Below are 24,607 nucleotides of genomic sequence, written 5' to 3'. Positions count from 1 at the left end.
AATGGAGTTGCAAAACAGTTTTCCAATATTTTAGCTAATCAGGCACAAATTAGATAGGAGACAAATTACTTCCTCAATGTAAATACAAAACACAAAAACTGTTAAATTAAATGGACTTGTTAACATTTGAAAGACAGGAGGAATCTACAAACATATATATAGAGAGTGGAAAGTGCTATCCCAAGAGCCTTCTGGAGGATGTACGATATGAAGTGAAATTAAAGTGAAAACTGTCCTGATGGTCATTATACCCCCCCCCCCAGTAAATTTCCTATATGAATGTTCTGTATATTGGTCACCTGCCTTTGGTGGGCAGTGGATATGTTTTTCCAAACCAAACATTGGTTTCTCCCTGCCCTAAGTGGTCAGTATAGCTTATCTAAATTTACTGTTCAGTCTGTGCAAACAGAATTTTTGGTCATGAGGATGGCATTGTTTAGATAAAGAAATATGCGAGTCGACATTCATTTCTTGTCATGCTTATGCTTGTAATGCCAATCATTTTGACCATGTAACTCAAAGGTGTCAATAGGTCATATTCAAAAGTGAGGCAGTTTTTTATCATTTGGATAGAGGGTTGAAGCAATTCGTTGGCTAAATGGTGGGAAAAGTAGTAGTGTCGTCACAGGAGAAATGGAAGTCACTTATTTTGCCAATGTGATAGGTATAGTTAGACATCATCTATTTACCCATGAATTAAAGCTTTTGATGAAGGAAACAGTTTGTCTATGAGTAGAGATACGAGTTGCATCCCTTTTCATGAAGATCAGGGGTTCATTCAGTATTCAAAATGTGTCTGTAAAGGCAGGTGAAGTTTTGACGACCAGGATACAGTAATCTTGTGTAGAAAATAAATTTGGGAGAGAACAACACATACCCATAATAATAATTTAGTTGTACAGTGGTCATAATACAAGTCTTGACAATAATAATAATAATAATTTTTTGGTGCATAGTATTTGTTCGAAAACAAATTTTAAAAGGTAAACCTGTGTACAGCAGTCACCTGTGTGGAATGCCCAGATTTGCATTTTCCCCATGAGTTGCCACAAGTGACAAGTTTGACTGTATATGGAGAAGAAATGTTATCACGTTTGAGAATTTTTAATTTGTCGTTTTCTGGGAACCTGGGCACATGTATTGCATCAATCATGGCCTTGCCAGCATGTACCAACCCTAATACCCTCTTGATTAAGTGCACATACCAAAGAAAAGATGAAGCATAACATTTATACTCACTTACAAGATTGAGTTCAACTTCAGACTGCTTAGACCCAGATCTGCCATCACATATGCACTGGCAGATCTGGGTCTGTGCAGTTTGTTAGGAGTAATCAGTAGAACACACATCATAGACCATGATCTTCAGGAGCATTATGCTATGGCATATCTGGATCTTTGTTGTTTGCAGTTTGACTTGACTTATCAGTGAGCTTGTATAGTGTTTGGAATATTAGAATTTGTCCATAGCAGACATGTTTGCATACATTTTTCTTGCCACCTTTAAAATTTGCACTTAACAATTACTCATCTTTTTTATGAAGGAATTTTTGTCTTGCCTATATTTCAGTACTGGCATTCTCACAGGGCTTCTTTGTAATAATACAATTAAGGAATTTTTGTCTTGCCTATATTTCAGTACTGGCATTCTTGCAGGACGTCTTGGTAATAATACAATTAAGAAATGTTTGTCTTGCCTATATTTTCGTACTGGTATTCTTATAGGACTTTGGGGTTGGGGGGAATTTATAACATAGCTTTAACAGTTTTAGTCACATGTCTGCAGTGTGACAGTTTATAGTGATGTCTAGCACTGGGACATCATGCCGCAGACATCTAGTATGATGTCCCACCCAGTCACATTATCCTGACACCAGGCCAACCAGTCCTAACACTATCCTCTTGATTATAATGCTGAATGCCAAACAAGGCAGCAGCTAGTACCATTTCTGCTGGTATGACTTGGCCAGGGATCAAACCCACAAATGCCCACATCTGAGGTGGACACTGTAACCACTTAGGCCACCTGAGTGGTCTTTTTTTGTAACAGTACAGTTAGTGAAGTTCTTCATAATTGATGTCAGTATTTGGAATGTCAGAAGCCAAAAATAAAGCTTCATGAATGTAAAAGCATGAAAGCAGTCAGTTGAATTACTGGGTCTCCAAAGCAAGCCATCCCAGTCTGTTGAGTATATCATATCTGACAACAGACAGGTATACTGCATTAAGAAGTAATATTCCAACAAATATAAATTTGTGTATTGCTTAAAGACTAGTTTTATTAAATTTAATAATTATTTAAAATGTTTAGTTCAAGACATACACTGTTTGAATGAAACTTGTGTTCTTTAGTATGCTGATTAGATTATTATTATTCTTACATTTGAATATTGAATAAAAAGGATGTCCAGGCTTTACTCATACATGATTTGTATAAAAGACCGCAGTTTTAAAACTCCCCTCGTACATTTGAAATTGTTATGTGACATAAAACCTCACCAAACACTTTTTGGTGAAAATTTAATTACTCAGAGAAGTTTGACATTTAAATTAGAAGCAGTTGTGTCTGAAGTACATTTCATACTGTGACACCTTATTTATCCATATATTGTTATCTATTGTTTAATCACTAAATATTAAAACCAATCATTTCAAAATGACGTCCATATGTTTGCTCACCAAAGTTTTATATAATCCACGCTTTTTCATCTGAATCCATTTAATCAAATCTTTTTGTGTCCACAGACATCGTAAAAAGAAATAAATTTGAATGAAAAAGTCCATTATACCAAATTTCAAGTATATAAGTAAATACATTGACCGGATAAAATTTATCAAAAGAGTTCGGATGCATTATCTGTGTACATGGCTTAAATTTAAATTTCTTAGATCAAGTTTAGAGGTAAAACTATCTGTGTAGAAGCAACCTTCATCAAAGATATATATATATATATATATATATATATATATATATATATATATATATATATATATATATATATATATAATCATTTGGGGTCAGGGCACTCATTGGGCACAGAGTGCAGTAATTTTTAAATCAAAACTTGTTAATCAGTAGTAAGCAAATGACATAAGGTAAAAGTTTATACCGTAAGTATGTTCTTAAACACATTTAAACTTTGTTATTTTTTGTTATTAGTTTTTGTCCCATAGTTAACATTTAAAGTGTAACTTAAGAACCCTAAAATAGTTAATCATTTTATGAAAGATGAATTGTAGCTGACACTCCATTCATTTCTCTGAAGGAATAGATCCTGCACTTGATAGTGGTATGCCAGTTGACAGTGGTTTTCTTTATGTGTTCATGATTATGTTGGATAATTAAATTGGGGAGTATAGCTAAGTCCCAGTGAGTGTCAGAACTTGTAGATATTTATCTCAGCTATCAAATTCTCAAATTATTTTGGAAAGTTTATAAATGTTACCTGTAAATTCATTAACTTTACACACTAGCTTTTGTGGAAGAAAGTTGATTAATTAGTGAATTTAGTCTTACAGTTTAATGGATTTGGTTCTCATTGGTGTTACAACCTTGTACATAAAAGTCAAGAACATTTCATATTTTTCTTAGGTTATCCAGCTATTACTTCAAGAAGAATGTAATTGAAAATACCTAATTATACATAAATTGTATCTAATAATTTTCAACTAACCTCATTCTCTCACAAATTTGCATATGTTCTTAAAGTTACTAATTTACCAATATATTTGAGATTACTTTAAGGCAGAAAAACTCCTTGAGATGAACATTTTTTTGAAAGTTAAATCCTTTGAATTTTTTGTGTGTGTTAGAATAAGGAATATCATCATAATTTGTTAAGTGAAAAAATATGCATTGGATTCTGCATGATTTAGAAATTTTGAAAGGCATATTAAAAATAAAGTTATTTATATTGATTTATCTCTCTATATTTATCTCTCTGCCTCTCTCTCTCTCTCTCTCTCGCTCTGAAACTTTCCAGCATATTTGTCAGGGTGTGTATTTTTTTATTCTTGTCAGCACAGCTAAGCCTCATCTCCTGCTGTGAACTCATGCATTTTACCCCAAATTGTATGCGTGTCCAAAATCCTCATGCATTTTACCCCAAATTGTATGCGTGTCCAAAATCCTCATGCATTTTACCCCAAATTGTATGCGTGTCCAAAATCCTCATGAATTGCTTCAGACAGTGCTCAAAATGGCTTCATCAGATAACAAAAGTCAGCCTTTATGTGCATTATCTTTATTTTAAGTCAGCACTTATCAGTGCCACTAATTTAGTGGTGATTTACAAGATAATAAATTTTTTTTAGCATTGATGTTCTAGGTTCAAAAATAAATTTTTAATTCCTTGAGCAAATGCTCACAACTGGGGCAAAAAATAATATGAAAAGTTAAGCTATTTCAGCAGTAGAGAGCTTGAAATACATAGCGCAGCAGAACCAAACCTCAGATTCTTAAAAAAGAAAAACTTCTGTCTTCGAACAATTGGTCTTGTTTACTGCCTTAAAGACTTAGATCTTCTGTTTGACTTAAACATCTTGATCTTCTGGCTTGTTTGGCATAGGAAATGTAATTCCATGTTTCAGTATTTCCATCTACATAGTTTTGTAGCTTTAATTCCTCTGATTTTGTGATGGAGTTGTTTTAAACTTGCAAAAAATAAAAGAAATAATATATGCTTTATAGTAGAAATATATGGATAATAACTAACATGTCATTATATGATTAATAGGTATCAGCTTTAGTTAGATAATTAAATGATTTAAGAAAATTAGAATCTTTTAAAATTCCAAAGTCTCATCTTTCTAAAAGCTTAAAATCGCTCTTTAAACCAGAGTTCTGCAAAATGCTTATTTTGCCTTTTCAAGTCGTGACCTTGCATAAACACTTTAACATTGGCTTGCACACAAAAGTTCTCTCTGATGCTGCCACCTATGCTACGAGTTGGCAGTATTAGGCACACTCTCACATTTTTTTCCAAAAAGGCAAGACAAAACTGCTGTTCTTAAACTTTGAATGCTACAAGTGAGTTGGACCAAACATTTTAGGGAACACTTCTCTGTTTACTTGACACATTTTTCTTGGTAAAAAGGTTTGTTGAATTTTATATTCTGAAACCTTGTTTTATAACACTTGACTAAAAGATATTAACACCACCACATTATTATCCTATAATTTGGATGATGAAATTCATGTTTTTACTTTCTGGGAGATTTATGTCAAACACCATGTATAAAGTAATGAAATTCAGTATTGTGCATGAAGTATAACTGATTTCTTTTGGTGGGGTTACAATTTTCTGGTTTTGATATATTAAAATCACAGAGCTGAAACTCTCCACAAAAAAAAAGATTTCTTGCTAAGTATTACATGTAAATCATGGCAATTAAATAGTATCATTTTATCTGAATAAGGAATTTTAAAAATAATATTTAAACAATTGATCAAAATGAGGAAAAAACCCACTATAAAATAATTCTTTCAGGCCACAGGTTCTTGCCTTTCAGTGACCTAAAATCGAAGTTTTAACGTTGATGTTTTGTTGTTTTATTTGTCACTACTTTGGTGTCTAATGAAGGAGAATTTAATTAAATTGTTTTCTTTCATAAATGTTTCTATTTGTTATGAAAAAATGCGTGCACATAAGTTCTATTGCAAATTGTTCAAGCTTGAATAACTGTGTAATTGATCTACTCAAGAAAATGCCTGCCCAAGAGGTTTTGGACTATCAGATTTTCCTAATTGGTCCCCAAATTAAATTGCCCCCTTAACCTGTCAAAATCTGGGAGGGCCAACTGTTTCCCTAAAGATTAAATTGCACTGAAATGGCCCATCATTTAGAAGTCATTTGAAATCCTAGTTCCAGTTGAAAACTAAACCACTGAACACAAAGTTAGACTGGTCACTTGTTTTCCACTTGATTGGCTGTTTATGGACTGCTGATTCTTATGTAATTCTGGGGGAAATGTATTGTGTCAGTGAAGGTCTCTAATTGGCTTATTTTATTGGCACATTCAGTATTGCTGACTCCTTATCTCTGTAAACAATAATCATTGACACTCCTCACATCAGGCAGGTGATAGCCAACCAATTTTCACACTCAATTAAATCAGAATGTCAGTTCAGCAAGTTTTAAATACTCCAAAATGTTTCCATTTGCATGTTGAACAGGTTGACAAGACAAAACGGGCATGTGAATGTATGCTAACTCAATAGGAGCATGTAGCATCTGGTTAAGTGATCATAAACATTTTTTTGTTTTCTTTTTATATAAAATATCATTTCCTTTGTTCTAATTTTGTTGAACTGGACTATTTACACTTTTAAATTGTGTGTCTATTTTTAGTTAAATGTGAAAGTAATGACACCTGTTTTGTGTAAAGATTATAAAATGTCAGATTTGTTTTAATCCATTCAAATTAGCTTCAGATAAAAATGGCTTGTGTTTAACACAAAGTAATGGGGAAAAAATGAAAAGCAACAGATGAAATATATAAAGTATTTCAAAAGGCAGTAAAGTTCTTTTTAATTATATTCTCACTTACCTGTTAATCAGCAAAACTGTTATGTGTATATTTAAAAATCAACAAATTCTGCTTTTTAAAATATGCAGAAATAATAAGCTTGTTGATCACATGCAGTGAGATCACAAAGTTCATTATATTAATAATTAATTGATAAAGATGACGTTTTAAATATTAACATGACTGAACTTTACAGAAAGTGTTAAGTAAGTCAAAACTGAAGGGCAAAGTGAGCAACAGAATATTTAGTTTCTAATTGCATTTTAACTTAAGAAAACTAAAAATATGTTTATTAAAAAACTTGGATACAGTCAGGATTGTTATCCAATATTTCCTTTTTTCACAATTTGCTAACATTAAAATGGATTGGTAATTTATAGTTTGAGGTGTATAATGTTTCACTTTCATAGACAAGTATACAAGTTAACCATGTCCATTCTATGCTGTGACCTTGCTTCATTGACCCTTCATTTTCATTGCTGGTACACTAAAGTTCTCTTGATGGTGCCCATAGGGTATATAAAAAGAACCAAGAAAAGAAAGATAAAAGATTGCTACAGTTGACTTTAGATTAAATGAAGAACATCCCAAGCTTACTTTTAAGAAATGTCCTAATGACTTTGATTAGATTGAGCACCAGTCAAGAGTACATAGTGAATCATTGATAGAAAATGTAAATCTTTGCAAAAACAATGCTTTGTTTATTGCCAACATAGTGTACAGGGAAGATAAATGCCGACTCAAAGGCCCAAAATGAATTAAAGAAGGGAATCGTTGCTCAATCACGAGAAATTCAAATTCCAGTATGGAAGGCACATGACACAAGCGGCTGAAAATGATCATAGTTTCTCAGGCAACTGAGGTTTTACTTTCTGCAAAAATATTCACTTTTTCAGCAATAAATATTTTGAATTGGTCATTGTTGAATCAGGCTATCACACAGTTTGTTATAGTGTCCATGTCAGCTAAATTAACCATATCCTAAACATTGGCTAAGGTTATTTTAGAAGACGATTTAGCCTTGACAGAAAACCAGGCTGTTGAATGACCATACAAAGTCCATTCAGAGCATGTCGTACTGGAAAATTTAATATTTATCAGCAGAATTAATGAATCCATGATGCAGTGCCTGTGAACGTAGTATGTGTGAATTACTTTAATAAACAAGAATTTAGGTTTGTATATTACCAATTCCTTGAGTTGGGTTTTTTCTTTTGGTAGGAGCCATTGGGCCTTGCCCATTTCATATCTGGAATGATTACTGATACACATTTTCTGAAAGTAATATAAAATTGGAGGTTTAATGAATCATAATTCAGCAAATTTTTCTCAAATTAAAAAATGTTTCATATGTGCATTTCGTCGTTTAATTTTTAACATATCTTTCACTCATACTCCTGTCATCTTAAATTAGGGAGCCATCATAGCTCTGTTGGTACAGTGTCATAATCATAATCCAGAAGCTACAATTTCAGTATTTACCAGGCAAGCCCTGATTGGCTGCCTTTGAATGTCCTTGGGAAAGGCACTTAGCTCCTTTTTTGTTGGCATGATACAGCCAGTTGTGTTAAAAATGCCATTAAAACAAACTGCTAAATATATACTATGGCAAACTGTGTCATAGATTTTTAATCAAGTTCATTGGTTTTTATGGGGGTTTTTTTTGAGTGCAAGGATGTAATTTCTTTTTTCAAAAGTAACACTCTTTAACATTTTAAATTTGTTTACCAGTAATTTATAATCTAAGCCATATATTTTAATAAAACCCTGACAATGATTACTAATACATGTACCTGTATAGGTTTATAATGTTGCAAAAAGAAGAAGAGACATTTAATAATATTTGAGATGCAAAAGTTCACACATTGTTCAAATTTGTTTTTTAAATTTGAGTTAACATTAAGTTTCTTTCAAATAGTTAATACTTAGAATCTTAGTCAAGAAGCATTTTCCATTTGAAGATTTCTTTTGTATACCTCATTGTTATAGGTCAAGATAAATTTCCAATAAAGATATCTACCTACAAGTTCTTCAAAGAGCTACCTTTTTTTAAGAACTACAGTGTTGCACCTTCAGCAAGCTCCTGAGACAAATTTTCAACCCAGACTGCAGTGTCCCCCTAAATTTAACAAATCCCCCATGTCTTGCTTAGTATGGGATGACAGAGACACATAAAATGTTCCCCCAGACAACCTTGGTGTTACACTGCAATGTCCCAAAAGCAGTATACTCTTTCAAAACCATTGCATAAAGGAGACATCATATGGTGATCAATTAGCAGGTGCATTTTGTATGGAATTTAAAAAAAAAAAGTCTTCGTATATTATTAGTTCATGTTACTGGTGTAATGATTTGTAATTGAGATTGCATTGGCCAGACTTTGTAAATGGTTTGTATTTGAGATTTTTTGAAAAGACATATTTGGGGTTAGACCAAGGTCAAGGTTACAATGGTTCTAAGAAAAGTGTTTCTGTATAATGTCTTAGGTCTTTATCACCTGCATTGGCAAAACTTTGTGAATGGCATGCATTTGAGATGAGGAAGACACCTATTGATGTTGGATCAAAAGGTCAAAGGTTATGGTCAAGGTGATCAAACAAGGAAAAATGATTTCCACTAAACTATTTTGCTTCTGTACCAAACACCTTGACAATTATTTTTTAGATGGCTTGCATTAGAAACAAGGAAGACACTTGACTTGGTGGTCAGAGGTCTAGGTTAGAAGGTCTCCTAGAAGGAAAGTGGTTTCCATTCCATAAAATAAGTGATGTTGTTGTTGTTCAGGGGTTTAACGCCATTTATCAGCACATGATAGGCTATGCATGGCGGCCAGTATTAATGGTGGAGGAAGAACCCGGGAAAACCCCAGGAAGATCCACCAACCCACGAGAAGCTTCTGGCAAGCTTTCTTACATACCCACATTGGCCGAATTAAACTAAGTCCAATGCCGTATATGATTTGCATTTGAGGTCAAAGGTGAGGCTGAAAGAAGAATATTGTTTTCTGAGTTCTGTTACTTCCACGAAAATTTTATGGAGTTCATGCATTAAAGGCCAGGGCATGCATTGACTTCAGATTGAAAAGGTCAGGTATCTGACCAGAGAAGGAGGGTTTTATACATAAAAATAAAATAATACTGGGTGTAAATATACCATTTACAATACGCTTGTTTGTGAGTGTTATTATTGAAATAAGTCGTTAAACTTTCAGTTGTGTGATTAAAATTTTTTATTCTATATACAACTATTAAATATGTTATTAAATTTGAAGAGCTCTTTGACTTTTTATTAAAAATTCAAAAACAGACTCTTCTCAATATATTTTAGCTTTGACTGAGATACTTGTCTGTGACTGGAACAAATATTATTTCAAAACAGTCAAGTTTTGTAAAATTGCATATACAACAAGGCGGGGGGGAGAAGAAGAATATTTTAACTTGATTCAGTAAATTGTTTAAAAATATTTTCTTATGAAAATAAAGCTGATATACTTGACCCTATACATAATATGACATTCTAAAGATTTCTTGCTCAAAAGGCAGGACAGACTACAACCAAGTGACATTTTATTTATTTATTTATTTTTTTGTGATTCAATAATTCTTACTCTGCTTGTTCCTCAGTATTAAGAAATGTCAGTCCCCACCTGTAGCTTACTTAACATGGTAGTGATATGACTAACTGGCCAATTTTCAAGTTTAAATAAGCAGTGTTGACCATAAAACCTCATAAGAATCACAGAGTGAATCTAGATCAACTCTTTGTCAAAACACTGTCATTTTTCTTAATGGCTACAAGCTTTACTTGGTAACTAGGTTCAGTTTTATTTTCATTTTGTATTGTTGGTTTTTATTATTATTGTTATTGTTTGGAGAAGTTTGTGGTCAGACATGTGTAATTTAGCCTAAGATTTGCATACAGTCTTTGTTCTTTGGCACTTAGATTGTACTGAATCTTCTGCTTTCTTTGTCATTGTAGACAAACTTGGGTCTTAAAGTTTGGTAAACAGGGCCTACTCGAGAATGTGAAAATTATATGTTCATTTACTAAGTGAGTTTGAATTTGTTTGGAATCCTTGACTACCAAGATAATTTGGACTTGGATGTTTGACAGCTGTAGACCCTCTGAGGGTCATTAATTTTTGATTTACTCCTTTGAGAGTTGCACTATGCCAAGGCAACCCTAAAGATGTGGTTAGCAATTTCATTTTCTCTGGACAACTCTAGATGCTTTATTGCTTCAGCTACATAACAAAAGAGAAGATCAGTTGCAGCAAATTTATTAAAAATGTATCAGTTCAATGTCTGAGAGTGAGGCAGAAATGCTGTAATTGTGTAGTGTGAATTAAAGAGTTGGTGGGCCGGACTACAATGCTTATCCCTTCACCATAACCAAGTAATCCCCAGCCCTTCACAGAGAATGCAATTTATCAACATCACTTTGTTGGGCTGAAAAACCCACACTGCTGTTAAACTTCTCCATTTAAGAGCCAGAAATGAGTTATTCATATAATGATGAAAGTATTGATACTTTCCAATGAACTTCTTTTTTTTCGGCCATGTAGTAATTTTAAATCATGCATTCATTATTGGCTATAAAGCATGAAATGCGCTGGATGGTTCATTTAAAATCTGCATTTATGAGTCTTAGATTTGTGAATTGTACTGGTCTTTCATTTCTGTCATTGAGCTAATGCCAGTGTGAAAGTGTGTAGATTTTGTGCATGCTGTGGGTTAATTACAAAGGAAAATGTGATTGAAAGTTTGAAGTTTGCACTAATCCTGTCTTGTCAAGCTGTGGCATGGCAGTGCATGGTTACAGCTCTTAATCAGAATTGAATCATTGCTACGTAACTGCTGTCTTGTTCGTAGTATGTCATCAGATGTACAAGATGTTACCCTAAACAAACTTTTAGATGAAGTTTACCATGCATTGAATTATTTATCTTTTGCATCTGAAATCCTTATAAATCTTGTATTTTCTAAGAGACTGATTTCTGAGTTATGGATTGCTTGTATTTTTATCAGCAATATTGAACTGCAAATGCTTATTTTTCTTTCCTTTGTAGCATTGAGATAGCAGCAAGCCAAGAATCAAATTATCTTTCAGATTAAAAGGGTTTTTGTTTTAAATTCTGTTATTCTTCATATATTCAAAAGAAAACTTTGTAGTTTGAATTGAAGTTCAAGATACAAAATTGTATCAAATTTTATCTAAAAATTAAAATAGCTTTTATTTGTTATTCTGTTCTCCCAAATATTGAAAAGAATACTCCTGATGTTTTTTGTGGGTTATGTTTAATATAATTGATGTTCATAATACAGAATTATACTGAATTTTAATGTTAAATTGATTATGCTTGATCTAGAAATTTATTTTGAATAAATTATGCTAAAATTTATGATCATTTTCACATTAAATCTCTGCCACTTCTTTCTTTTTTTTGTTTTAATATTGGTTTTTAATCAGGTTTGATACAATTACTTTTAGATCTAATACTAGTAGTTTTTACACAGTTTATCAACATATAAAACATTGCTTATTTTGAATGTATTATGCTTGGTATTTTTGCTTAGGACATACACAATGCACTCTATCCATGCTGCATAGAATAAATATGGACATGTAAAAGTAAACATAAAAATATGCTGTTTCAGAAAAATTACGATTTTTAAGGAATTAAAGACAAGTTGGGTTATGAAATATTGTTTTACCTAATTATTAGCCAAAAAAACGTAAATAAAACAGGACTGGGAAATGAGTACTTTGCAGTGTGATATTTATTTAGTGTTGTTCACCCAGACACTTTGGTGGCTATGTGAGATCTTCATCACACAAGAGTCTTTTTTAAAAAAATATTACATTGCCATGGGAATTTAAAATCTTGTTCAACCAAACATTTGTGTGTTTGTTTGAGATCTTCACCATACAAGGGTATTGTAACAAAACCAGTTGTTTTTCAGATGCTAGACATTTAGAAAAGTTGGCTAATGAGATGATGTTACAGGTAAGTCTTATATCAGTGTGATGTTAATGTCACATGTCATCTAAGCCTTGACAATTTCACTGGATGACCAGAATACTTCTGCATCAGTAGTGATGCTAAATTGTATCAGATTCAAGTTCCTGGTACTAATTTGGCTTGAATGATTGCAGAAACTTTAAAAATAGGGAGATATGTCTTTGTAGTTTTGCTTCCAGTTTTATGAATGTGTTTTCTTTTCATATTTTTATGAGCATTAATTTTTGTTGGTTTCACAGAATATTTCATTTTGTTTTTACATTTAGTTAAATTGGTAGATATGTCACTGATAGAAAGGTACATAATTAAATAAGGCAGGTTACAAATTTGCCTCGTTGCAGTAAATAGAATTTACCAACATGCAATACGCTATTGCATACAGACAGACAGAACAAAGCTGGAATGTACAAATTGTGATGCCTATGCTGAACTAAACATGTACCTTATATTCGGTGAACTAGGTTGCTCTGCTTATATCAGTGTGTACAGAAAAGCTGTACGGTAATTTTACCCATCATCTTCAGTTAGCTCTACCTATTTAAACTTGGCAGCCATGTTTTTCCTTAGTTTTTAAGACACTACCCATGTGAGGCTATTTTAAGCATGAGATCAATGCACATTGTGTAACATCTGCCTAATTCATAACTTGCCCTAATGGTCGATATGCCTCTGTTAATAAGGTACATGATATAAGGTACATGTTGTTAATTGGTTGGTACATGTAGTTAAATTGGTGGATATGCCTCTTAGAAATGTGTATGTAGTTAAATTGGTGCATATTCCTGTCATAAATGAACATATACATGTATTTAAATTGGTGTATATGCCCACTGTTAGAAATGGAAATGCTATTAAATTGGTGGATATGCCTAAGATGGAAATGCATTTTACAGAGGCATTGTATGTTGGGTATTAAAGAAACTTCTGAATCAACAAGAATTGGTACCCTTTAAATAAAATTAAAATGGACAGTGGTCAGTACATGATCAGTGATCCAAGCTAATTAGAATGGTGGTGGCAATAGACTGGTTTACAGAACTGGAAATTTAAAGAATCTAGTCTGTAGCAATAAACTAGAAATATTTGTCAATACATGGATGCTGGTTAGAAAGAACTATTTTGGGTAACCCATGTTAAGCTAATGTTAATTAATTTTTTATTTTTATATAATTATAATTAGAACTGCCTCTCGCATAACCTGAGGTTCTGGTGTATATACTCTGAGATTTTAGTTTATACCTGTATCTATAGCTTTTTCTCATGTAATCTGAGGTCCTGGTGTATATAGCACCTTTATAAATACATGTACATGTACATATATTCATGACCCTCGTGTAATCAGAGGTTTAATTGTATGCATAATCATCATACGGAGGAGTTGGAAATTATTTTCTCTTAGAAAAATGTTTTGCTAATTATGGAAATACACAATTTTAAGCTTTAACATTCTTTTTAAAAAAGCTTGATATTTCACCAATTATTTATTTAATAATTAAAATCTATATGGATATTTACATTACAAGATTTACCAACTACAATACTCGGGCTTAGAAGTGAACCTCAAAAACTTGGAGAAACCTAAAATTTCATTTTGACCTCAGAAACCTAAAAAAGCCTTTTAAAAAAACTTGAAGGAAACCTAAATAAGTACTAAAATGTCTAAACATTTTTAAAAAAAATTGTGAGTGACTCTACCTGACTCCACAGAAAGCGCTTTCTTTGCACATGGTTTTTTCGGTAGGTTAGCCTAGCAGTCTAGAAGGTGCATGAACTTCGCAAATTAAAGACATTCAGTCATTTAAATTATTTATAATTTACTCTTGATCTTCATTTTGATTTTATTTAGGAACAAACTCAAAGCATGCTTTATCAGATTTGTAATAAATGTTATGCTTACTATGGAGGTAATCTTCCAACTGTGGTGTGTCTTGAACTTCAAGAATATTTTAAAACCTTGAAAAATAACCTTAAAAATGACCTAAAATTTTAAAATTCACTTCCACTTCTGACCCAGGATACTGAATTATTGAATCACGGCACTGATACTGTTCTACTCCGACACCTAAATATACCTGACTTGAATAATGTTCAGTTAAGTCAAAGAAGTAGTACAATCTGTTTTTAAAGAAATAAATGGAGTTTTATGCTTCCTATATTTGATAAGACCTAAATTCAGGAGAATCGTAGTTGGAGTAGTCATTTTATGGTTGTTCTTATTGCAGTCTGACATAAAGTCCAGTTCACTTGTTAATTAAAGTTTTTCTGCATGCTCATTTAAAATCCCTGACTGCTTGTACAATTTTTGTTGTTGCTACAAATACTAAACATGTAACTACCTCTGTGGTTACTATACAGCATACACAAAGATGTTTTAGTGATGAAAGAAATGAATGGGAAAAAAATTGCAAAATTTTATATGAAAGATTAATAGACTGGGTTTTTATGAAAATCAAAATCAATGTCTTAAAAACATAATTTGATGTCAACATTAGAGATCAATGCAGTTGCCATTCAAGAGGAATTGAAAATGTTAATAGATAGGGAGGCAAAATTAAATTGTATTACAGTAGACATGCATGGTTATGTACACAAAAGGTAATAATAATAATGATAATAATAATAATAATAATAAGGCAAAGGAGTATTTCCAGTCTGCCACTATGGCTGTTTCTTATTGCCGACCATAACACTCCTCCCTCCCCTGGTAAATTGAAGAATTTTTTTTTTTTTTAACTGATATGAGCATCCAATTGGGCCAGTTTTCCCATTACTTTTTAAAACCAGTGCAGTAGAAACATTTTTTTGGTCTAATAATAATAATAATAATAATGATAATAACAAAAAGGACTTTAACAAGTTACATAATAGAACTAATCAACCTTGAAACTTTCTGAGACACTTGTATGCCTGTGTCCACATGGGTTTGGGTCTCTGGTTCAGCCAAAGTTGGTATGTGAGAAAGCTTGCCAGTAGTTTCCTGTGGTTCTTATTGGGATTTTCCCAGGTTTTTCCTCCACCATTTATACTGTCTCCCATGTAAAGTCTGTCATGTGCTGAAAAATTTTGTTCATCCAAAACAACAATACCATCTCACATACATGCACATAATATATACAAACAACTATTTACATGCAGAAAAGAAAATATAGTTTCTACAAAAGGCCCTAAGGTATTGACAGGTAAATGTATCTTAAATGTCGACATGACTGCATGTTCTCAGTTTGTTTGTGGTCTATTAAATCCCAGTACACTGTGTTGGCTAGCTACTGTAGCTAGTTTATTCTTGAAACATGAAGTGTACAAGTCTTACTGACAGACTTGTAGTCTCCATTCAATATACTTAGCCTGAAAAATAACATCGCACTTACACGCCGGCACCCAATTCAGGCATTAGAACATCTTAGCACTTTTAGGCGAACAAAAGACCTGTCCAAAATCAATTATTTGGTCTATAGGGTAGAGCCACCCCACTGATTTCTGTCAGTTTTTGTTTAACCAGAAATATAAATAGCACAAATAAGCACAGGTAAGAAAGTGGCGAAAACCTATTATCTGATCTGAAAGATCACATTGATCCGCCTTTGGTTATTACTGACGGGTAATCTTCCAATAAATATCTACAGCAAATCACTCAATCTGCAAAAAGAACTTGTTAGGCGAGTATGGCTTATTATACTTTATGGTCTTATAATCACTCAATAAAGATTTATGTGAGTTCTTCCTGAGAAGAATGAAATCAATAAAGTATTGTTATTTTTGGTTTGTAAGTTTCAACCTTTACTATTTGGTTTACGGAATTAATTCTGTTGACATCAAACAAAGCAGAGTATACAGAGAAAATGAATGAGGAATTTTTGAAGTTCAAAAAATATTTATATATGAATTCCTCCCAAGTGTTTCACAGCTGAATAATAACAAGAATCTTTTAGATCAAGGCAAGATATGTGTTGCAATGATAATTCAGAACAATCTATTTGATAATTTAAAAGTAAGATGCAAAACCACATTTTATTTGAAGAAAAGACTTTATTTGTAAACATACTCTGATATTCAATTAACCTCCTGTTTGTAGACTTCTTTCTACTTTAAAAATAAAAAGTATCAAGGATGGAAAAAAAATGCACAGAACTTAGTTATTTCATTCATCAGTTTAGAATTTCTAACCGGATTGTTGCAGGTGGCCCCTAACACTATCACTTTATTAGCATTTCAAAGCAGATAGGAGTTTCTTAAGTAACATGGTTCTTATATTTGCCTGGATGAGTCTATTGTTTTAGAGTTCACTGTCTTTTGATAAGTTCTGAATAATCTTGTGAATTTCTATAACTTTGGAGTTACATTCCTTTAAGTATGTGTTTGCAACAGTTATATCTTTTTATTTGTAGAGCGTTTTTTTAATAGAAATATTAGAGAGACTGCAAATAATGGATGGATATGATGATAGTGTTATTGAAAATGGTGTGTTGTGTGATGTGATTTGGATTTTTAACGTCGCTTTAACAATTTTTCAGTCATATCGCTATGATGACAGTGTGGCAGTTTATAGTGATGTCTAGCACTGGGGCATCATGCCGCAGACATGTAGCATGATGTCCCACCTAGTCACATTATCCTGACACCAGGCTGGCCAGTCCTGACACTAACCTCATAATGCTGAGCGCCAAGTGAGTCAGCTGTTAGTACCATTTTTGTAAGTCTTTGGTATGACTCAGCTGGGGATTGAACCCACAACCTCTCGCATCTGAGGTGGACGCTCTAACCAATAGGCCACTGGAGCGGTCTACTGAAAATGGTCTGTTATAGAAACTGGAAAAGGACAGCAAAAACTGATTGTTTCAGTACAAGGATATGACTTTTGTAACACAAAAACTCATCATTCAGGAATAATTAATTAATCATGCCAGATTTCATTTTTGGAATTACATACTTTGATTTATTTGTTCCACATGGGAATATTGTGCTAATGTGTCAGTAAATTAGCTGACACATTTTGTTAGGGTAGAAATTTCAAGTTTTATAATAAGGTAAATAAGCTTTAAATCTAAGAATGTATTATTCCTAAATACAGGGTACTGAAATGTTCCTTCTTTCTAAGATTGTATTATTCCTAAATACAGGGTACTGAAGTGTTCCTTCTTTCTAAGATTGTATTATTCCTAAATACAGGGTACTGAAATGTTCCTTTTTTCTAAGATTGTATTATTCCTAAATACAGGGTACTGAAATGTTCCTTCTATCTAAGATTGTATTATTCCTAAATACAGGGTACTGAAATGTTCCTTCTTTCTAAGATTGTATTATTCCTAAATACAGGGTACTGAAATGTTCCTTCTGTCTAAGATTGTATTATTCCTAAATACAGGGTACTGAAATGTTCCTTCTGTTGATTTTTGTGCTGAAAATATTTATTTGTATGGGCAGGAACTTGACAATTACGTATAAATTTCATAGTAACAAAGCACCAGTATGAAATATTGAAACATCAAAATCTTGATTGGACCTAGGGAGATTTTGACCTCTAAACTAGCTAACAAGTGAGTTTACTAATAGGACAGGTAACAAATTAAGAGGATGTGAGTGCTGCGCATAATTACCCAATACCTAAAATTAACCAGACGACAGTATTTTGACGCCTATGGACAAATGGTGAAAGAAGACTTTAGTGGCTAAAATACTACACAAACAGATCAAATGTTACTTCATCGTAAAAACAATAAATATGGTAACAGTGTAATGATCTCAATCTCTACAAGTGAAGAATTGAGATAAATGAATAGAAATGTGGGTATTTTCAGGTTGTAAAATTATGTTGGTATTGTGTCTAAACATCAAATAATCCATTGTGCATCTGAATGTCAAATAATCAATTGTGCATCTAAACATCAAATAATCCAGTGTGCATCTAAACATCAAATAATCCATTGTGCATCTAAACATCAAATAATCCATTGTGCATCTAAACATCAAATAATCCATTGTGCATCTAAACATCAAATAATACAGTGTGCATCTAAACATCAAATAATCCATTGTGCATCTAAACATCAAATAATCAATTGTGCATCTAAACATCAAATAATCCATTGTGCATCTAAACATCAAATAATACAGTGTGCATCTAAACATCAAATAATCAATTGTACATCTAAACATCAAATAATCCAATGTGCATCTAAACATCAAATAATCCATTGTGCATCTGAATGTCAAATAATCTATTGTGCATCTAAACATCAAATAATCCAGTGTGCATCTAAACATCAAATAATCCATTGTGCATCTAAACATCAAATAATCTATTGTGCATCTAAACATCAAATAATCCAGTGTGCATCTAAACATCAAATAATCCATTGTGCATCTGAATGTCAAATAATCAATTGTGCATCTAAACATCAAATAATCCAGTGTGCATCTAAACATCAAATAATCCATTGTGCATCTAAACATCAAATAATCCATTGTGCATCTAAACATCAAATAATCCATTGTGCATCTAAACATCAAATAATCCAGTGTGCATCTAAACATCAAATAATCCATTGTGCATATAAACATCAAATAATCAATTGTGCATCTAAACATCAAATAATCCATTGTGCATCTAAACATCAAATAATCCAGTGTGCATCTAAACATCAAATAATCAATTGTACATCTAAACATCAAATAATCCAATGTGCATCTAAACATCAAATAATCCATTGTGCATCTGAATGTCAAATAATCAATTGTGCATCTAAACATCAAATAATCCAGTGTGCATCTAAACATCAAATAATCCATTGTGCATCTAAACATCAAATAATCCATTGTGCATCCAAACATCAAATAATCCATTGTGCATCTAAACATCAAATAATCCATTGTGCATCTAAACATCAAATAATCCATTGTGCATCTAAACATCAAATAATACAGTGTGCATCTAATCATCAAATAATCAATTGTGCATCTAAACATCAAATAATCCATTGTGCATCTGAATGTCAAATAATCAATTGTGCATCTAAACATCAAATAATCCATTGTGCATCTAAACATCAAATAATCCAGTGTGCATCTAAACATCAAATAATCCATTGTGCATCTAAACATCAAATAATCCAGTGTGCATCTAAACATCAAATAATCCATTGTGCATCTAAACATCAAATAATCCATTGTGCATATAAACATCAAATAATCCAGTGTGCATCTAAACATCCAATAATCCATTGTGTATCTAAACATCAAATAACGAAGTGTGTCTGAACATAAAAAATAATCCATTGTGCATCTGAACATCAAATAATCCACTGTGCATCTGAACATCAAATAATCAAGTGTGTGTCTGAACATCAAATAATAAAGTGTGTCTGAACATCTAATAATCCATTGTGCATCTAAACATCAAATAATCCAGTGTGCATGTGAACATCAAATAATCAAGTGTGTGTCTGAACATCAAATAATCCAGTGTGCATTTAAACATCAAATAATCCATTGTGCATCTAAACATCAAATAATCCATTGTGCATCTGAACATCAAATAATCCATTGTGCATCTGAACATTAAATAATCAAATGTGTGTCTGAACATCAAATAATCAAGTGTGCATGTGAACATCAAGTAATCAAGTGTGTTTGAAAATCAAATAATCAAGTGTGCATCTGAACATCAAATAATCAAGTGTGCATCTGAACATCAAATAATCAAGTGTGTCTGAACATCAAATAATCAAGTGTCTGAACATCAAATAATCCATTGTGCATCTAAACATCAAATAATCCAGTGTGCATGTGAACATCAAATAATCAAGTGTGTGTCTGAACATCAAATAATCCAGTGTACATCTAAACATCAAATAATTCATTGTGCATCTGAACATCAAATAATCCATTGTGCATCTGAACATCAAATAATCAAGTGTGTGTCTGAACATCAAATAATCCAGTGTGTGTCTGAACATGGTAAATATGACAAGCTGTTTAAGCATTAATTTCTATTTTCACAGTTGGAAAAAGTATTTCAGACATGTGAAAAAGAATTTTACAGATGTGAAATAAAGGCTTATTTTACATGTATTTCTTTTATTGCATATGTGTATTTAATTTTTACATCTATATCTTTTTCTGCATACATGTATATGTAATTCATTTTTACATGTATTTCTTTTTATACATATGTGTGATTTGTTTTTACGTGTATTTCTTTTTCCATATATGTGTAACTCGTTTTTACATGCATTTCTTTTTTCTAGATATGTATAATTCATTTTAAAAGGATATTCACATATGGCAATGAAGAATTTCACATTTGTGAAATAAGTCTTTATTCATAAGAATTTATTTTTACATTATGTAAAAGTATTATAAATCATTTATGTCACATACGTGAAAAAATATTTTACATATGTGAATTATTGACCATATACAGTTTGTATAAAATAAAGTTAAAAAATTATTTAAAAAGTATTTTCACATTTTGGAAAAAGTATTTCACATATTTGACCAGTATTTTAGAGTGAAAAAAATTATTACAAATGTGATATATAGGCTTTTCTTCACATGTTAGATTCTTCTTAAATATTTTAAATTCTGTACTAATACATTTGTAAAATAAAATCCTCAATGTCAGATATGTTGAAGTGAATTTCTGAGTCTTTTTTATATATGTGGAATTCTTTGTCATGTATTATTCTTTTTCACATGTAGAATTCCATTTACATGTGAAAGACTATTTTGTGTATGCCAAATACCGAAAGAATTAAATGTTTAAACAGCTTGCAATTTTAATGTTTGGAGCATTTTTCACTTGTTCAGAAGCTATTTAAGCCCAAGTTTACCAATGTTTGCCTGCCGCAATTTGTAGATAATGTTAAATTTAATTTGATATTTTATTTTTATTCTTTTGTTTTTTGTTTTGTTGTTTTATTGAATACATTTGCGAAACAAATTTGTCATTCCATCCCACCTCACTGTTAGCCATATACAATTTACCTTCTGCATGATTTTTTTTTTTTTTGCAGTTACTATTTATTTTCCACAATTCTACATCAGTAAGATATCCAGGTCTTAATTGTCATTTTCATTTTAGCAACAACTGCTAATGTAAAGCTCTGAAAATTGGTGTATGAGGACTGTAACTCTAATAGATGGCCTAATGATGGGCATCAAACAAAATAATGGAAAAGATCTTCATCCACATATTTCTTTTTTCCCCCACATTTTGTATACTTTTGTGACAACTGTATATCTACATGCATTGAAGTGATACTTTTTTAACATCAGGAAAAGTCCCATAGAGCTTTATGACCATTTCCAATATTATCAGATTTTGGAAATGCAATTATAAGACCAAATTTAACACAAGCTTCACTACTTTTTACACTTCAGTCCTGTTCCATTTGTCCATAAACAATTTGGTGGTGTGCTTGATGTTTTGTGGGTAAATGACATCGATTCTATTTATAGCTAATGGATGACTTCCTGTCTTGTCCTCTTTTTGTAATCTTAAAGTAAAAAACAAAATGTTTTGTTACACATTGATACAAGAAATTTATGGCTAGCATGAACTCACTGAAGCAGAATTAAACTACTGGTATGTAAATCATTGTGTTCCCTTGCTATGAGGAAGCAAGAATTGTACAACATTATGAGGTCATCTTATACAGGAGTACATTATAAATTGTGCTGTTATGGTTATACTGTGTAATGGTTGTTGTTGTTGTTGTAGGGATTAACGCCATTTTTCAGCACACTATAGGCTATACATGGCGACCAGTATTAATGGTGGAGGAAGAACCTGGGGAAAACCCCGGAAAGAACCACCGACCCATGAAAAGCTATTGCTGTGTAATGGGATTCATGACCACATACTGAGGGACAACTGTAATGGGGATATAACAAATTAAATAAAGTAATTAAGGGGGTCTACAAAAGGTGCAGTGTAAATGCATTTAATTTGAAGTGAAACTTCACTGAATGATATTGGAACCTAAACTGTGTTCAATCATAATGAAATTTGTTCTGTTTTGAAAATGAAAACAGTAAATGAGAAAGACAGTTTTTGGGAAAAATTGTTGACGGTTTGCTGTCAGTGACCATATTCTTAATTAAAAATTTATTTTGATCTACAGTTACCACCCAGATTGATAGCTACACAGTATGATTGTTTTTTTAAACTACATGAAAAAGTATATGGTTCATTTCTAGGGTCAAATTTGACAGCATATGAAAGGACATTCTTTTTTAGATCAATATAATTAATTTGTATTTACTGATTAGTACTTGGCTGCGAAAACTTACAAAAATGGTACTAACAGCTGCCTCGCTAGGCACTCAGCATTAAGAGGTTAGTGTTAGGACTGGTTGGCCCGGTGTCAGGATAATGTGACTGGGTGGGACATCATGCTACATGTCTGTGGCATGATGCCCAAGTGCTAGACATCACTATAAACTGCCACACTGCAGACATCGTAGCAATATGACTGAATTTTTTTTAAAGCTACATTAAAAATCCAAATCACACACACATATACACACTTAGCTGCGAGATGGCCATATTCTTAATTGAAAATTGGTTTTAATCTATAATTGCCATAAATAGATTTATATATATAAAATTGGAGTGTTGCTTCCAAGTTTGTGCAAGCTGAAAAAATACATGGTTTATATCTAGGGCCAAGTCAAACTTAAATGCAGGTATGTAAGCAGCTTTAACACATCAAAATTTGTGGCCATCACATGATGGATTTGCCTCCAACTTAAGGGTAGATCCCCGTCTCGCCCCTTATCAGTGAAACTTGCCACTTCCTGCCGGACAATGCCTCATGTTATCTGATAAATAAGCATTTTGCAAAATCCACCTAACATTACTGTGGTCATTTTTTGGCAATCAAACCCGGTTTTCATACAATCACTAAGCTTCTGTAAATATACTCCAACTGTTCCATAGCCCCATTTTTCAGTTTTACGACTTTGACCTATCCCACAGAAAATAGAAAGTCACAACTAAATCTTGAATAAATTCTGATTTTGACAAATTTGAGTTGATACACCGAGCTACATGTCATGGGATCTTTGCAAATTAGGTTGAAGTAAAATATTGTGAGATCGTTTAAGTCGTGAGGATTTACAGGATGTTGATAAAGTGGACTAGAGTAATACGCAGTAAGAGACCCATGTTTGAAGGATTATGGTAGATTTGGTTAGCAAGAGCCTTGCAGTCTATACACTGCTCTGTGACAGTAGAGTTCATCGGATCTACGCTATTGCACTTGATTATACCCCAAATTCCTGGCCCCATAGTTTGTTACCAGGCTTCTTAGCAGTATCGACACATCACTGCCAACAAGTACTTAAACCCATTCCAATCCAGAGTCCTATTATCAGTAGCAGTTTGTATATGATCATGGGTTTGTTTTAAAGGTAAAATTTGCACAAGATTTTAATTTCTTTTTATTATTTTTATTCTTAATGTTTGACATTTTGTAAAATAGTTCCATTGAGGATTGATTATTTTTAAGCTTTTTGGTGAGATTGAAAGAAACACTTTGTTTAAACAGTTATACATAACATTTTGTTCCAGAACAAGGAAGAGAGGGCAGAAAGAATCAAGTCCAAAGTTTGATCCCCAAGAAAGCATTATCTAAACATGAAGCAAAACAAAAACAACCTGATGAAATTATTTGATATCTGGTATATAAAATGCCTTCCACATTTTGTAATCAGTGCAGGACTTTTCATTTTTAAAAGTTTCATTTTGGAAAAATATTTGTGATGAAATTATTGTTCAGTTCAATCAAATATCAGTTTAAGAAAACCTTTGGATGACTTCACAAAATGCCAACCAATAAAACTGGGCTAAATTGGACAGAAAGCATCTTGGCATAATAGTTTGTTGAGAGTAATCAGTAGAACAAACAATATGATAGACCCTGATATGCAGGCACATTATTATATAGCAGATCAGGATCTTTGTTGTTTGCATTTTGACTTGACTCAGAGGCAAGTATATGCATTATTCTTCAAAAAAACTTGAAAAGCTGAAGCTTTTTTCCATATTTGACCTTT

At 32.4% G+C, this 24,607-nt stretch overlaps 1 protein-coding gene across 3 annotated transcripts in view; it reads left to right on the top strand.

The window, feature by feature from the left end:
* LOC149807042 (E3 ubiquitin-protein ligase Rnf220-like) overlaps nt 1-24,607 on the top strand; it is a 111,012-nt gene that overhangs the window by 8,105 nt on the left and 78,300 nt on the right. The window lies entirely within an intron of this gene.

This window comes from Sinohyriopsis cumingii, chromosome 1, assembly GCF_028554795.1.
Source record: "Sinohyriopsis cumingii isolate HCF-2022 chromosome 1, ASM2855479v2, whole genome shotgun sequence".
Classification (NCBI taxonomy): domain Eukaryota; kingdom Metazoa; phylum Mollusca; class Bivalvia; order Unionida; family Unionidae; genus Sinohyriopsis; species Sinohyriopsis cumingii.
Note: the sequence above shows the minus strand (reverse complement) of the source record. Positions and strands in the feature narration are given on the sequence as shown.